Genomic DNA, 17445 nt, shown 5'->3' on the forward strand with positions numbered 1-17445 from the left:
CTTCAGAAAAACCTGATGACTTTATCCCATCTCTCCTTCCTGCACAAGAAAGAGGGAAAGGAGAGCAAAAAGTGCAAGTCTTTGCAAGTCTTAGTTCTGTAATCATCTGAGCGACAGCTGATCTTTTTTCTGAAACTGAATTCAGTGGATCTATTTCTATTTTCCTTTTAGCTGATAAAAAGGAAGGGTCATAACTCGTGTGTAGCCTGGCTCCAACTGCAAGAGGAAGTAAAAAGAGATTTGTGAAAAGATGGGCAGCTTCTCTCTACCAGAAGTATTTTGCATACTCATGGAAGCATTAAAATGCTTCTCCTCCTTTCCTCTTCACTCTTGAAAGTGTTCTGAGTAACTGTTAAGATTTTTTTTTACAACTTTTCCACTAGAGGAAAAGCACCACTATCAAGGAAAGAGAAAAAAGAAAATATTTGTCAATAATATTTAGGAAGTAATTTGAATTTTGGGAATTGATCAGACCAGAACATTAAGAAAGTGGACTGAGAACTACAAAATCATCAATCTGAGTTCCTTTACTTGCAATATTCCAAAACTGGGTGGAAAACTGCCCATTTTCTAAGAGTCAATTTCAAGAATACTTCTTAAAAGGACATTGGAGACTGATGTCTGAAAAAAACATGTAATTTTTAAAGTGTTGGCATAGAATTCTTGGGATCTTGACTCTTTTTCTCTTTTTTTTCTTTTTCCTCATTGTTGTGTTGAGAGATAAACTTTATCTAGCCAATATTCTTTGGACTGCTTAGACATTATTTCAAGAAATGCATTATTCCTTTTTTTTCATGCTCTACAAAAAGCAGAAGCAAATATATGTGGACAAACACTTTTTTTTTTGTAATTGACAAAGTAGGAAACATGAACCCTTAAAATTATATTTTTGAAAACCAGCACCAAAATCAGTGGGCAAGATTCAGGTTTACAGAATACAAGCCACCTATATTATCAAGCGCAATTAATTATTTTATTATCTTAGAACATGCGTCTTATTGCATTCATAACAATATTTTAGGTATTGCTTAAATATAAAACAGTTTCCACTTTGAGTGCATAAAGGAAAAGGTTGCTGAATACTGCTGATTCTATGGCAACCAATTTTTCTCTTAATTAAAATGTTTGGATTTAATGTTTTAAAAATACTCTTCACAGAGAGAATACGAGAGCCATGGATGGCATTTCTGCTGAGATACCATGAATAAAAGAATTTTATAAATGCAAAGGAGTATATAGGAATTTATTTTAAAGTCTCCTCTACATTTCTCATAATTGGAATGAAAGTGTTTGGCAATATTATGCTAACTAGTAGGCAATGAGCCACTATGAGATGCCTCTATGATATGATCTGTAGTTCATATTCTGTAGCTTATCTTTCTATGAATATTCCCTGCAGTAAAACCATATGATTCTATTTATCATACAGTAAAATATTAATTAAAAACCCCCTTATATTCTGCTGGTATCCCTCAGTGTAAAATATATTTCTTTTGATTGATTGCTACTGCAAGCCTTGAATTCAGGTTTCATTCTCTCTGTCTGTGCTGATCTCCTTCCTTTTATACGTAGGTGAAGTTCGAACTATTAGCATGACACTGACAAAGATGCTGACATGAGGTGTTTGAAACAAAAGTTTTTGAATTATTAATGAAACTACAAGGACAAAATCAGATGATTCAATGGAAGCTAAGATCTTAAAAAGACCAATAATGGGTACTAAATTTTAATGGAGTTCCTAAGAAACACTGAAATGCACCATTTCATTTGCCGTTAACCTTTTTGATATGCTGCTCTTTGGACTTTAAGATCTTTTATACAGGGTGTCTCTTAGTGATAAGGACAGGTGACTGTTCCATTTAAGTGAACATGCTTAACTCGAACGTGGCAGAGGAATTAAAATCAGTGTGGGCTAAATATGAAGGGATATAGCAGCTTTAGAAGATACCACCAGAGACAGAAAGGGGAAGAAGGAGCTGTGCAAAAATAGATAGCACTTGGTATCCTAAAAAAAAAAAAATTCACTCAGAAACAGAACAAATGTAACTTTAGAGATAATATAGAGGTCTGTATGTCTTCTCTGAAGAGGTGCTAAGAGGATCATTCTTAGAGCTCATCATGCCCAAATAGGTCTAATCCTAATGGAGGAAGGGACCACACAATCTCATGTCACTTGAAGCCTTGAGGATGAGCACTAATCTTATGCTGTGATGCTGTGATGCAGGACCTGGGTCCACTGAATCACTGAATCACAGAATATGCAGAGTTGGAAGGGACCTTCATCGAGTCCAACTCCTGGCCCTGCACAGCACCATCTTCAAGAGTCACACCATATCCCCAGGAATGTTGTCCAAACAATGCTTGAACTGTGCCAGGCTGGTGCTGGGACCACTTCCATGGGGAGCATGTTCCAGTGCCCACCCACCCTATGGGTGAAAAATCTTTTCTTGATATCCATCCTAAACCTCCCCACACAGCATCAGACCATTCCCTCAGGTCCTGTCACTAGCCACCACAGAGAAGAGATGCATCCCCCTCCTCCTCTGCCCCTCATGAGGAAGCTGTAGACTGCACTGAGGTCTCCCTTCAGAGTTCACTTCTTCAAGCTTAACAGTCTAAGTGACCTCAACTGCTCCTCATATGGCTCCCTGTCCAGACCCTTCACCATCCTCATGGCCCTCCTTTAGATATTCTCTAATAGTTTAATATTCTTGTATTTCAGGGTCAAAAACTGCACACAATATTCAAGGCAAGGCTGCTCTAGTGCAGAGCAGAGTGGGACAATCCCTTCCTTATTGCTGGACTTCTCTCTTACTGACTGAATCCAATTTGGTTAAGTTTTTAAAGCAAAACTGTAGGGGTTTTAATGAAGTTTTATAAGTGAAATTAATTATAATTATATAATTATAAATTAATTATTATTATAATTAATATAATATTAATTAATTATAATTATATAATTATAAAAATTAAATTTTTTATATTTTAAGTGTATATATAAGTATATATAAGTGAAATTAATTATAATTATATAATTATAAATTAAATTGTAAAGGATATTTCAACAATTGGTAGAAAAACAAAGAATCTTCACTGCCTGAATTTTCCTGAACAAAAAAACATCTAAAGTTTCTTCTGCTCCTAAGAGACTGTTTTATGGTTCTCTGATTTCTACTGGGAAGTTTGTGAAGTCTGTGATTTTGGGAACTTTTGAGATGTTACATTTCTTAATGAGAAAGGCAAGAAGAACTGACTGATGAGAGACCACTAGGAGGTACCTTACCTGATACTAACCTTTAGCCTTCAAAAATGTACGCACTGCAGGAGAGTTGCTTCTGTTCTTTCAAACCATAGGTGCATATGCATAGCTGTAACCAGAAGCCACAGAAGCAGCTTATTTTCACTTTTTAATCACAGGCTTCAAAAATACCCTATCACCATGGTGTGCTAGAACATTATTCAAAGAATATTTTGTATTCATTCACTTTATATTTGGGTCGCTAACTCCAAAATATTTTTGTCTGTGGTCTTTGGGGAGAGGTTTTAAAACTTCCTTAAAAACATATTTTTTAATTCCTCTAAATCAGTTTGTTGGAGTATGGTGCTAATAATGCCAAGGGTGTTGGTTCAATGCATGTATGGGCCACTCACTTAAGAGCTGGACTCAATGACCTTTGTTGGCCCCTCCTGACTCAGAATATTCTGTGATTCTGTGTCCAGACAACAGTTAGCATTATTCTTTGTTTATTCACCAGGTATTTTAGGACGGTTATTTGTTGTTTTTGTGGTTGTTTTTTGGGGTTTTTTTTCCGTTTGTTTTTTTGGTTGGTGGTTTTGGGATTTTGTGTGTATGTGTGTTTGTTTGTGTGCATGTGTTTATATTCAATTTTTCCTCTTTTCTTCATTTTGAAATACTTTAATGATTCAGAAGATATATTGGAACAGTCTCTGACTAAAATGTTAAGAAATTGTGTTCAATTTTTATTTTCTCCATTCAATAATTTCAGCCTTTCTGCCTTTGGAGAATCATAAACCCTTGACCTATATTTTATATGTATATATATGTATATTTTATATTTTATATATACTTCATAGTCTTGTTGAAGTATATATTGTATATATACTTCATAGTCTTTAAAAAATGTAGTTCTTCAAAAGAGGCAAATAAAATTAAATTTTCTACAGTAGATGTAATTAAGAAGAATCTCAGTTTTGACATGTGTAAAATTTCTTACTCAATATGAATGAGGAGAAATAAGAATAACAAGGAAGAGAGTCTCCGCTGCAGCTGTGTGGGGTGATTGAGAGAAAAATGACTATGAAATGCATTTGGAAACAGGAGTGATCAAAGTGTCTGTTTCCTGAAGTCTCCTCTTCTCTGTGATTCCTTTTTTAACAGTAGATTGCACAGAGCAGCTGGAGACAAGAAGCTCTCTGCTTTGTATTAGTGTATGTATGGATTAGTTAAAATGTATAAAATCAAGAATGCATTCAACAATTAAATTATTTTAATTTTTTTTTTTATCTTTTTAGGAGCACTGAATTGAAGAGTTAAAAATTTATGACTAGATCTGTGTAACTGATACCAGAGGGGAATATGTTAAAAAGGGAGAGGTTATGAGTTCAGAGACTGACTAGAGGAGGGATTCAGTCACAAGTATGAACTTATCTTGGCTGAGGACCACTACCCACCCTGTTCAAGATGTGTCTTGAAAATGTTTTGCTTTTTTTTAAATAATTCTGAACACTTATTAATTAGGAGAGATTTGATAGGAAATCTGTAAAACTTTCTGCTCCAGACCTACCACTGTTAATACTTAAGGTTGGTGGTTTTGGTCAGTAGTCACTTACATAAGTATTTCCTGCCGGAATTTTGATGAATTTTAAAAAGTAACTCTAAACTTTGATTTATAGGTTGGTCCCCAAAGAAGTAAGTAATGTTCTTTCAGTATCTCTAGGGCTTCTAAAGACTTATGCATTCAAGAGAGATTTGATTGCTTGGCAAAGATAATGGTAGAAAGGACTTAAAAAACTTGCAGAAACATGAAGATCAAGGTATAAAAGAGGAAACTTGGTGCAAAACATACCTACTGCATTTTCTTCCTAGTTACAGCACCTTCAAAATTATGAAGTTTCTATGTCTGATGTGAAGAGAAATGAACAGAAAAAATCAATAGCTTGTTAAGAAAATTGTTGGGATGACAGTTAGCTCACAAAAGGATATTTCTTTGTGAAGGATTTTGTGAATGACAGCTGTTCCTCTCACCAGTAACTGATGAAATGGAGGTGACTGCTCACAGAATAGTAATAGCAATATGAGGGGCAAAGGAAGAAATGTGACAAAATGTCCAAGTAATATAATACTTGGCAATAAGAAGAAAAGGATGATAAATATACTAATTGTTGTTCAGATTTTATTTTCTTATGTTACTTTATCAGCAAAATAAAGCAAGGTATAAGATTAAATACCAAATAGAATTCAATTGACTCATTTAAAACTTGAGATAAAAATAAATTCAAAATGATGAAGGGTCATGAGGTTTTTAGAATCAACATTAAATTCACTACTGAACAGAGGCCTGTCTGCATCAAGTTCATTGTAATTCATAGAAGCACAGATAACTTTAGGTTAACACAAAACTCTGAAGCTCACTGAGCCAAGCTTTCCACTGAAAGCAGGGTTAAATTCAAACTGAGATCAAATTGCTTATAGTCTTGTCCACCTGAATTTTGAATAACTATCAATAAAGATAGCTGAGGGACTGGGAGATTCCAAACCTATAAACATGAATTTCAACAGCTTGAGCTAAAAAGCCAATCTTTTGGCAAGTCTTATGTACTTATATATATTCATATTTTTTTCTGAATTGAGGAAGGTTGAGTGTTTAGCCCATATTCACCAGTCTGCTATACCATAAATCATCTTTAAAAGAGATTAGGTTAGCTCCAGCCTGTACTGTGAAATAAAAAGTCTTGTACCATACAACTTGGGCTTGTAATGCTCAGAGTTATGCTGACGAGGGCAACTTTAAGTGTGTCTGTACCTGACACAATATACAAAAGAAATAAAAGCCCGGCAGCATACCAGATGATTGGAGGAAATGTTCTGACTCAGAAGGAAGTTTCAGAAATAAATTAAAGGAATCAAAGGAGAGCAGAAAGTAGTTTACATTTTAAAAGTGAGGAAGACTTGATGAGGCAGCAAATATCCACTAGAGAAAATTCATTGCTCAAATATCTCAAAAAAAGCAAGACATAGAATATAAGGTACTGCTAAGGGATGTTCCATATTCTGATTCCAACACAGGCATAACTTTAACATTAGCAGCAGCTGGGGAAGATATTGTGTATAGAAAGAAAAAATATTATTATTATTATTATTATTATTATTATTATTATTATTAATAACAATAATAATAATAATACTATTATTGAAAGTATTATTAAAACTAAAAGGCTCAATAGGTCTATTCTTTTCATGCTCCATGTATTTTGCCTCATCGTTCCCTAGGGCAGTTCTTAATGTTTCTTAGGTGAAAATCACTCCTCCCTGTTCTGCAGACTAAAATACCTTTCTTACTTCTCCCATGCCTAACATTTTTTTCTGCTTGACAGAAATGAAGTCCAAATGCCCTAAAACCAATAAACAAAAGTTAAATTCAGGGTGCGTTTTGATGTAGGACTTTCCACATTTGTTAGTTCCCAAGGATTGTCATTATCCCAGATCATTTTACTCATCTGGTATATACCAGTGGCCTACTGTATTTACTTACTTACAAAAAGCATTTACTGTAACAGCTGAGGCCCCCAAAACTTGTATGAGGGACCACTCAGAAGAAAAAGCCAGGGATATAAGAAGCCAGGGGAAGGTGTATGAATTCTGGCAGTCACTATCAGCCTGGTCTTAGTTTGAATTCAGATGCAAAGAAGTGGCGGTGGATTCAAAAGTTTAGTTTGCACAAATACACTATTTTTTTAGGTAAGAATATTACTTGTCACTACAGCCTTGTCTCAATTTCATCCACTATGTGTTTTTTGTTCTGAGTTCTCTTCATACATTTTAATTTCAGAATAAATATTTTGATTTTCAGTTGCTAAAATCCTATCTGGGAAACAGAAGAAATGAATAATGGTTTCTGAAAGCAAGGAGGACAGATTTCTTCTTTCTTTTTGCCTTTTGCTTGTATTCTTGAGAAAAAGATCATGTTTGCTATCAAAACTTCATGAAACATACCTTCTCAGAAAGCTTCTGTTTTTCCATATGTGACTTTTCTGGAAGCGGGGATGGCCAGGCTGAGATGATGATCAGAAGCAGCGCTGTCCCTGTTCTGTCTGCATTTGTCCCCAGAGCCTTGGCATTGGGCTCCAACAAGACAGAGGTGCCCAATGCCAGGGGCTGGCACTGCCCCAGTGCCCTCCTGGCTGCCTTCTCCTGGCTGGGGTGGTGGGGTGAGCCCCGGCTGCCAGGCTCTGCTGTTTCATGGCCCCAGCTGCCACAGAGCCCCAACACCCTCCTGCCGAATAATCAGGAATGAAACTGCAGATCATTTTCCACATGTGTTCAGCCTGTGTATGAACTTACCATAGTAGCGTTACAAAAATTAAGTAAACACTGAATACGAGAAAATGAGAGGTCCTTAATTATTTTCAATTCATTTTAATTGCTGACATTTTAAGCAGCAATTTAGATACCTGAGTTCTTCCTTTCCCTGTCTCTGGATGACATTGTGACTTCTGCTAGTTTTTATTGCTTTAGGTTCTCTCAGAGCTGTTTAAAAAAGAAGAGTTTTAACAGGTGAAAAATTTATAATCCATTTTGGTCAAGTGACTACATGGAGACAGGAGACAGCATTTGAAAGCTTAGCAGTTTATTTCAAGGAGGTAAAAGGGATAAAAGGAAGCAGCTCATCAGCAGTAGACTGAAATCCACCTCATCAGTTTTGTGTATTTGTGTTATATATAGCCACTGCTGCCACACACACATCATGCACTGTACAAAAACAACCTTTGGAACCATTTGGACTGATAAAAAGAGAGAGGTTTTTCTGACATAAAAATGGGGTTGGTTGTTTTTTCTTCACTTTGGCTGGTGCTGCTGTTGTTAAAATAGGACAAACATTTTAAGGTAAATCTTATTAAACAAGATGGAAGAAGACCAGCAGCCCAAAGTGACAATAAAAGACATGTGGAATTTTAGATACCATAATCCATTTATAAGTATAGTCATTTTTCAGATGAATATTTCTTAAGATGCCACTTGCAAACACTTGCAAAACTCCCTGCAACTGTCAGCTAGATTTGTCCCTTGTACTTTCCTCTCCTTCACTGTGTAAATGCTGACACCTTGCTCTTTTCTTAAATCCACAAGCCATTAATTACTGACAACTTGCCTTCTGCTTCTGAGGTACCTTAGTGACTATAAGATCTATTCCAAGTTCAAAGTTAACCATCTTATGCGATGTCAGGGGTTTGCTGCTGCTGCAGTTGTTTGCAGATAAATAATTGAAGTGTTCCACCTATCTCATATGAATCAATGTCTCTGTCTTATTCTACCTGTGCAGCTCCACACCACTGACAGACTTCTTGGTGCCAGTGTTTCCAGAATTATAGCCTGCATAGTCATTTTTTATGCACATTAGCCATTATGATCGAAAACTTTGATAATCTGCTTGTTTCCTGTCAAGACATACTGCCAAAAAAAATCGTTCTGTAGCCCTCATGGTCAAAAATCACTAAATGATCAGTGATGTGTTCAATGAAAATGGGAATGAGTCAGATTGATTTTCCTGAAAGGCAGAATTTTTATGTATTATGAATAAATAATTTAAAATTCCTCTAACTTTATCCTGCATTTTAACAATTAAAATATGCTTCCACCAAATGTCCATATTTATAGAAAATGGTTGCATATTGTGCTTAGATAAAGGTGCAGCTGGATCTTTATGAGGTCCCAGTTTTCTATAAATATAAAAATTTAGCAATTATCACTGTTGTGCAGCAGTAATAGGCTCAGCTGGGGAATGCTGCTGCAGTTGTTTCTTTGACTACAAATTTCAGGCTTACAGGTTCTCTCCAGTTTTCATCTGCTTTTTTATTCTACATGGAAAAAAACAGCTTCAGCATATCAGACTTAAACCTGTGCCTGGTCTGTACATCTGGTTGTCAATGGCATCTTCCAAGGCCGTGAAAATGGAGTTATTATGACAGGATCAAGAGACAGACATTATTCAGAACTGAACCACAGATATGTTTAAGCATAAGATAAAACTAAAAACAACAGCACTTGACTCCCTTTCTGCCCTGCCCTCCTCCGTTGTGAATTTCCTAGTTGTTAAAATAAAAAACTGGAATTATCTCTTAACCCTTTCATGCTTTCTTCCTATCTTTGTCTCTTTCCTTTTCTCCTTCCCTATTTTTTATTGAGTAATCAAAGACTGGCTCTGTTTAAACTAATGGCCAGTATGGAAGAATGCTAACTATGCAATGATAGCTAAACTGAACTAATATATAGGAGGCTCCAACTACTTTGAAATTATCTAGACACACAGGCACCTGGTTGCTAACATTCTAAACTGTCACTTGCTAATTAAATGTGAGACTTTCACATACAGACTTCATTTATAGCTTGTAGAGCTTGAACTATGTGACTTGGTAGAAATTGCAGTTATTTCTTGGCTTTTTTAAAAAAATAGGCATTTAATTGAGGTATTTCTTTTTACTTACTCTCACTTTGTATTCCTGGAACCAATATGGAGCTGTTTTGTCTACTTCCAACGTTAAGAGTGCCAGACAGCCCAGTTTTGGAGTGCATCCTCCATGACCTCATACAATTATTCTTACTATAGAATTTACATTATCTGTGCATCTGCCTTTGGAAACAAGATGTCCACAAAAGCTGATTGGAAGAGTGTCCTTTGCTGCCCCTTTGCACTGGCCTTCCAAGCTGGCTGGCAATGCAGAGGAAAACTGCATTTCAAACTGTGAAAGCCATTGTAGATGTATTTCATTCCTCATCCTTTTCTGGTTTTAAAACCAAGAAGTAAATACTACTTTATGAATCTGTGCCTTTGTATCAAAGGCGCAGATTCATAAAGTAGTATTTACTTTTTGTTTTTACTTCTTGGTAGTTACTAAAGTATTTAAAGTAATACTAAAGTAGTATTTACTTCTAGGTAATTTTTTGCAAATTACATTGATAGAGAAATCATGTAACAGCCAAGTCAACCTAACCCCTAAACCTTTACTGAATTCCAGAGAATTTTCAAGGGTTCAAGATCTATGAAGCACAAAAAACCAAAGCAAATTGTATACTCTTGACAGAAGGTATTTGTTCAATTTCTGTTAAAGGAGTAATCTTTGAAACTTGTTCATAGTCTGGCTTCAACTTCTGACAATCTTTCTTCTAAACACCTATGGCTGTAAAGTATTATCTGTGATAAAAAATTTAGGGTCTGCATCCTGATTAGTTTTTTGGGTTTCTTGAGGGAGGGAAGGTGGGTGTGTTTATTTTGTCTGGTTTTGTTTTCAGCTCATACAGAAAGAAAATATGTGATTATATAGAAAATAGAAATGAAACAAAAACAGAGAAGGTAGGACACAATGTCATAACTTAGTAGAAAAATTGTAGCAAACTTTCATGCAGGCCATGTAGAAAAGAAAGATGATTTTATTAAAAATGAAACAAATTGTAAATAAATAAATAAATAAATAAATAAACCCAACTACATTAGTTCACATTGACACCCATGCTCACATACTCACAGGCACCAAGACTTTTGAAGTTTAGCATCCCCTTCAGTGTGCAATGACCAAGGTTCATGTACAGTAGTAGTTGGCCCCAAATGCAGATTCCAAAGAACATCAGCTCATCACCTCTTCAGTTTTTCTTAGGTGAGTGACTTATTTGTCCATTTTTCATGTGTCTGTTGGACTCTTCAGAAATTAATCTCTCCATCTTGTTCAACCTCTAGAGTCCTTCAGAATTTACTCAGATTTTTGTCTGTTGAATGTTTTGAAAATCAATGCTACATGTTATTAGCACATGCTATTCTTATAGGCTTAGTGTTCTGCTTTTTCTTCCATTGCTTCTATAGCAGAAAATTCCTGTTAATTCTTCATTCACACCAATCTTAACGATTTTACTGCAGTTCCATAGAAATGAAAGTTGCAGAACCAATTTCCTCTCAACTATACACATCAACTAATAGATTAAAGTCATCTCTCAAAATGCAATAGCCTGGTTTTTGCACAGTTTGTAAACAAACTATGCCAACAAGTAAGAATTACTGCCTGATCAGATGTGGCAGCTGAGGAATATGCATGAACTCCTAATGGTCCTTGGTTCTCTGATGAGTAAGCTTATCATTACCAAAGAATATCAAGTCTCTGAAGTGAAGTATGTTTATACAGCAATGGGTAGTTTGTTTTGAGGAAAACAAGGTATGCGTGGGATAAAAGGCAGGAAGAACATATATGCCTAGAGATGTGAAAGCACTTTCCATTGTCGTCTTCCAGCTGGGTAGAACAGACTAGGACATACCATCTGCCTTGTGTCCTGGAAATACAATTCCCATCTCAAGCCTAGGAAAGTTTTTTGAGAACCTTTCAGCATATCGTCTACTTGCTAAATTTCTTCTAAACCAATTTTTCACATTTGATTACAGGACCTTTAGTCTGAACTATAGCCATTCTTAACATATTTGTGGAACGTTATCTTATCTATCTCTTAACATACCTCTCCAGATTTTCAAGGTTTCCTTGAATGACAACATCTTCTTATCTAAAATACTGATGTAGTATTAGAAATTATTCACATAAATATATTGTCATTTATCAAAATTAGAGCAGAACCTGGATATTTTATATTTGCTGCAGTTTCATCCAAACTGCAGTTATTACCTCATATGAGTAAGACTGTGTGAGGGAGAAGGAGAACATAAATGATGGATGATTGCTCTCCATTATACTGCTGAAAAGCCATCAGTTACATCCTTCTTTGCTGTACACCTCTACTTTCAATCTGTGAATAAAAAATCTAAGTATGAATGAGAAACACATAGTTGATCTCATCTTGTAAAAGATTTTGTGGGATGATATGGAATAACAAGCATGCAAACCCTGTTGAAATTGCAAACCTGCAGTCTTTCACTGTAAACCTCCTTTTGAGAATGTGACAAATTGATTAGGGTGCAGCAAGATGTACTCAAGGACCATAAAAGATTAACAGATCTTTTAATTAGATGTTGTAGAATCATTCCTAGCATTGCTAGATATTTTAGTCCCCTAGCACTCTAAACAAAGTACTGAGGGGTACATTACAGCACCCCAAAATCACACAGAAGGAGTTTTGCTCTCTAAATATGTGTCTAGGTTTTAAAAAGGACTTCTGCAGAGATGAGTAAGTAGAATTTTATACAGGTATGCTACAAAAATGTAATTTTAAATTGATTTGAATGCATTGGTAATCCATTGGAAAATTTTATACAGTTTGAATATTTTAACACCTGTCTGAATTCATAATTAAAAAATGCTTAACGCTATTGCAAACAGTAGGGGAAAAAAAGTGAGTACTCATGAAAATGCATGTGTTACTTCTTATTCTGTATTTTCTCACTTAAATATTGATCATAAGGAAGGGTCCTCTTCCCTGTCTTTCTTGGTCTGATTCCACACTGCCTTAGGTAATCACTATCTTGTGTGCAAAGAAGTGTGGGTATGATCAGAATAGTAGCATTTTACATGCAAACTGAAAAGCTATAAGAAATTACAGAGGCTTCAGGCAGTAAAAAATTTGGATTCCCTGCCTATGTTGGATTGTGCACTGCTGGCTAGTATCCAGTTTTGCAAAGGTAAAAGATGCACAGAAGATTTATAGACAGCTGTTCTGTCTGGCAGTGAAACTTTAAAACTCTACTTCCTTTTGCTCCTCTTGGTTTCTTACCAACTTATTTTTGTTCTTGTTTTTACTAATATACAGAACCATAGATCACCCTAGAGAAAGCATATATAGAAGTTTGTCAGAAGACTGAACTTACTTTCCTGGCAAACTTATGCTAGCAATAATTAAAAAAGCCTATGTCAAGAAAAAATATCACCTAAAATAGATAACTGCTGCTGTTAGAAAAGTTATGGTTCTGAATGTCTCTTTGCTCTACTCATCCCTTGAAAGTTACACCTGCTTTGGGGAATTACTGTTCAGAAAGGCACATTGTGTTACCTCGGAAACAGCTGCAACTGCATGTGTATATTTAGATAGAAGGTATTTCACTTCCTTCACATTTCTGTCTGATATGCCATTTACTTTGTATTTAAGCTGTTAATGCAGTCAGTCCTTTGCTATCACATCTGCTTTCTTTTAGTCTTAAATCTACCCTGCTGAAAAAGATGATCTTGTAAGTATGTACCTCTGCTGACACATCCACATTTCTGTTATTTCCAAAATTTCTACAGAAGAAAGAGTAAAAGAATGTTATTAACATATTTAGGACCAGAAAGATAAATTCTATGCACCATCTTTAGAGGATTCAATATTTCATTAAGACAGGTCATCTAATAAAATCACACAAGGTGACTTCATTTCCTTTCACTTCACTTCACAATTTAGAACAAGGATACTTGTCTGTAAGACAGATGCTTGGCAGGAATGAAGTATAGCTAGGTACAAAGGAGACTGGAATTATGGAATCTGATCTTTGTTACTGGAATTGAATTGTTGTGTGGCCTTGGGTAAGTCATTTAAATTGTCTGTGCCCTGATTCTTAGTTTCCCATGTCAACAGGGTTTTAATAGCTGGCTAAATGCTACTGAGCTTCAAAAATACTTTGAATTCTTCACACACAGTACATAATATATATCTGAAATATTTTCACTTTAATTATTATTTTTATTCTACACTGACCTTTCCCTAATTAGGGGTAACAGATGCATTGCTGATTTAAATGCAGCGTGATTCCACTGTGAGTGAATCTAATATTTTAAGTCATTCTGCTTTCTGATATGAATGATATTTACTTCAAAAATATGTATTTAATAAAGCTGATATATAAAAATTAATGTTTTAAAACAGATAACAAAAGAACTGAGAAAATACATCCAGCAATTTCCTGCTACTCTCTTGTCATGATAGAGAAGAAAAAGTAGTGGAGAAGAAAAATATTAATAAAAATTATTAGCAGCATACAAGTCTGTTTCAAAACTAGTCTACATTTATTTTTGCATATAAATATAGCAAAACTGTTGATTTAAATTGTGTTTATTCTTTCGGTATTAAACATATGATTTTCTCCTTCCTTAATCTCAATTTACCTTTTTACTTTTATCTAACAAAACCTCTTTTTTTTGTTTTTCCTAATTTCTCTGTTAGAGTCCTGTAAAGAAAAATACTGCACATGTCTTCTGTATTTCTTGCTCTTTTCTGTTCAGTATATATAAATAGAGCAGCGTCAGTCATGAAAACTTAGTGATGAATACTCCTGCATGCAAATATCATGAGGCTACTGCTGCCAGCCTGAGCTGTCTTTTCCCAATTAACTCCTAGGAAAGTGATCTTGAGTGACATACAGTAGAGGAATGATAACAGGTAGCTTCAGATATTCAGCCAGAAATGAGAGAAACTGGAAAAGGTGAGATAAGTTTCAGTAAAGAGAAAAAAAAAAAGAAAATTTAGAGCAGCTTAACTAAAACTAGTGATTTTAGAGATATGTACATTTGCAGTGTTTAAGGCACTCTAGCTTCTAGAATTTTGTTCCTTGCAATGTCAAAATTGTAAATTACAGAATGGTTCTTTATGACCCCAACAAACAACGGTTACACAAAATAGGGTATTACTTTTGTAATCATATAGGGGAAAAAAGTCAATAACATAGCTTAAATGCATAAATAAATGCAAATAAGTAAGGAAAGAGAGCTTGCAGGGGGAAAAAAAGTTCTATAGCAATAGAGGTCAGTGCTTGCCAGTTGTAGATTGAATGGCGTCTTCTTGGACAGACACTGGGAATCCTAAACTTAAAAGTTATAATAGTGTTTTATTTCAACCAACTGAAGATTTCAGTATTTCAACATCAGATCAAAAGCTACAAAAATGCACAGAAATAAAGCTGAGAATATCAAGGACATTGACACTGTCCTAGATTACAGGAAGAATATGAGCATTTGTCAGACGAAACTATCTAGATAAGGATACTAAAAACAAATTGAAACAAATTTCCACTGTTTTCTGACAGTCTTTGATTACTTCCTGATTATTCCTCTAATGATATATGATGATCACTTCAGTATCTTAGTATGAAATACCATGTAAAGACTTGAAAAATTATCAGTAATGCTAGAGCTACTTTTGAACCAGTACTGTAGTCAGTGATCAGTCTCCAAATGCTTTTTGGGAAGAAGAATGAAAGATGGAACACCAAAACAAAAGCAAATTTATTTGTCAGGGATGCAGTCATGGTGACATATAAATTGGATGTAGTACCAAAGAGCAGGGTTGGAATTTTTGATAAATGAAGCCCTTATGTTTATTTCAACAACCTTTGAAAATTTAAATGAGTTGAATACATATAATCTTTCATCATGAGAATTAGGATTTTTATGTAATCCTTTTTTCTCTAATCTTTTCAATTTCAGTGTTAGAGTCAAAATCATTAGAAACACTATCCAAGACCTTACTTAGAAATACTTTTCTGATCGTGATGACATTATTCATGACCACCTCATATCCCTCTGGTCATGCACAGGCATTGTGTTCTAAGGCAGATTTTTATCTTCTTACATCTTCACACTTATAAAGAAGGTAATTTCCACTCCACATTTGGTTTACTATCTCTTCTAACATGAATTTGTAGGGATTTTTCCATTTTCACAGTCATCCTTACCACCTTTTCCTGTATCAAATTCAGGTAAATTTTATGCTTATCAGCTGAGTCATATTGTTTACAATATTTTGAGTAAGATCATGACAATATGTTCCAAAATGGGAGTACTATTTGCCTATGTGTAATGAGAATTTCTTGTTTGATGCACTCCGGGATATTATTATTATTTTCACAACCATGTCACAGTCATCCTGTTACTCACCAATGTATTCAAGTTTTCCTTTCCATTCTTGCATACAATTACATTTATAGGCTCAAATTCTCATTAATCAATGAGAAAAAAATCATAAATCATTTATCTTTAGAATTTGTATTATTTAATTTAATATAATTTCCATTGTTTTAGCTCCCAAGTTCATCCAACTCTTCCACTTACTGATTAGGTCTGGATAACACTTTCTGCTTTCTAACACTTCCACATTTCAGGATGCCCACTTAGTTCCTGCATGAAAATCTCCAATGAAAATATTAAACATATCTACCACAGGAGGAATGGCTGAGGGAAATCATTGTCTCATTTCTTTTGTCTTTTCTTGACATTCTAATGTCTTTTCTTTCTTCCAGTCTGATCTGTTCGACTCAACTTTTGCTGCATTCCTGTTGCCTGGCTATTCATAATTTCTAATGAATATAAGTCTACTTCTCTACAGGGAACTGTATGAAGTGCTTTGTAACTCTAGACACATTGGGATAACTTGTGGGATGACTTGACTATGATGATCTAATAATCAGCTGTCAGAAAATATAAATATATGTGTATTTCCAAAGAATATATATGGAGTGTATCTACTGTGCTAGATAATAATTTTATAGCTTACTCATGGGTCCACAGAGTTACATGGATTTGGCAATTTTTTTCTTGAAAATAAGTTCTAGGCCATTATGCAGCACCGAGGCCTCCTATGTGCATATTTCTGATGTGTTTACAGTGCTGTGTTTCCTTCTCTTCATTCAGAGAACATTTCCGTCATTCATTCACAGTACTGGATTCTCCATTTCAAATCATGATTCTTTAAAGGACTATATTCTTCAAGACAGACACTTCTAAAAGACCATTCTAATTTTTTTATAATTTGAAATCTAAGTTTTTGTTCCCCTTCAGATATCCTTACTTTTGCCACATAATTCTTTTTTGTTTTAATTTTTTTGGCGTGGGTTTTTTAATTATAAGTGGTTGCTATTTTTTTTTTCTGTATACAAGTTACATTGAAAAAAAGAAAGTCTGAGGCAAAATTATTCCTTTGGCAATTGGAATAGATTAACATTGATCTTTCCCTATCTGAGCATGCATTAGTATCACTTTTCTTCTGTTTCCTTTTCCTGCTGACTCTTTTCTATTTTTATCTTTGTCACTGACATATGTAATTTTCTTTAAAAGACTCAGCTTAACTGTATTTTGGCTATCTTCTTTTATTTTCTGTACCTCCTTACAATTTTGTCATAGGAAAATTTATTGGAGAGTGTTTTTCCATAGTTTATCATTGTTTTCCTAATAATTGTTTGGACATTTGTTATGTTTTTTTACATTGGTTTTCTTTTTATTCAGTAAGGCTTGCACTTCTTCCCTATCAGTGCC

This window comes from Agelaius tricolor, unplaced genomic scaffold (genome assembly GCF_023055355.1).
Source record: "Agelaius tricolor isolate 1412-34295 unplaced genomic scaffold, bAgeTri1.0.p SCAF_2, whole genome shotgun sequence".
NCBI lineage: Eukaryota > Metazoa > Chordata > Aves > Passeriformes > Icteridae > Agelaius > Agelaius tricolor.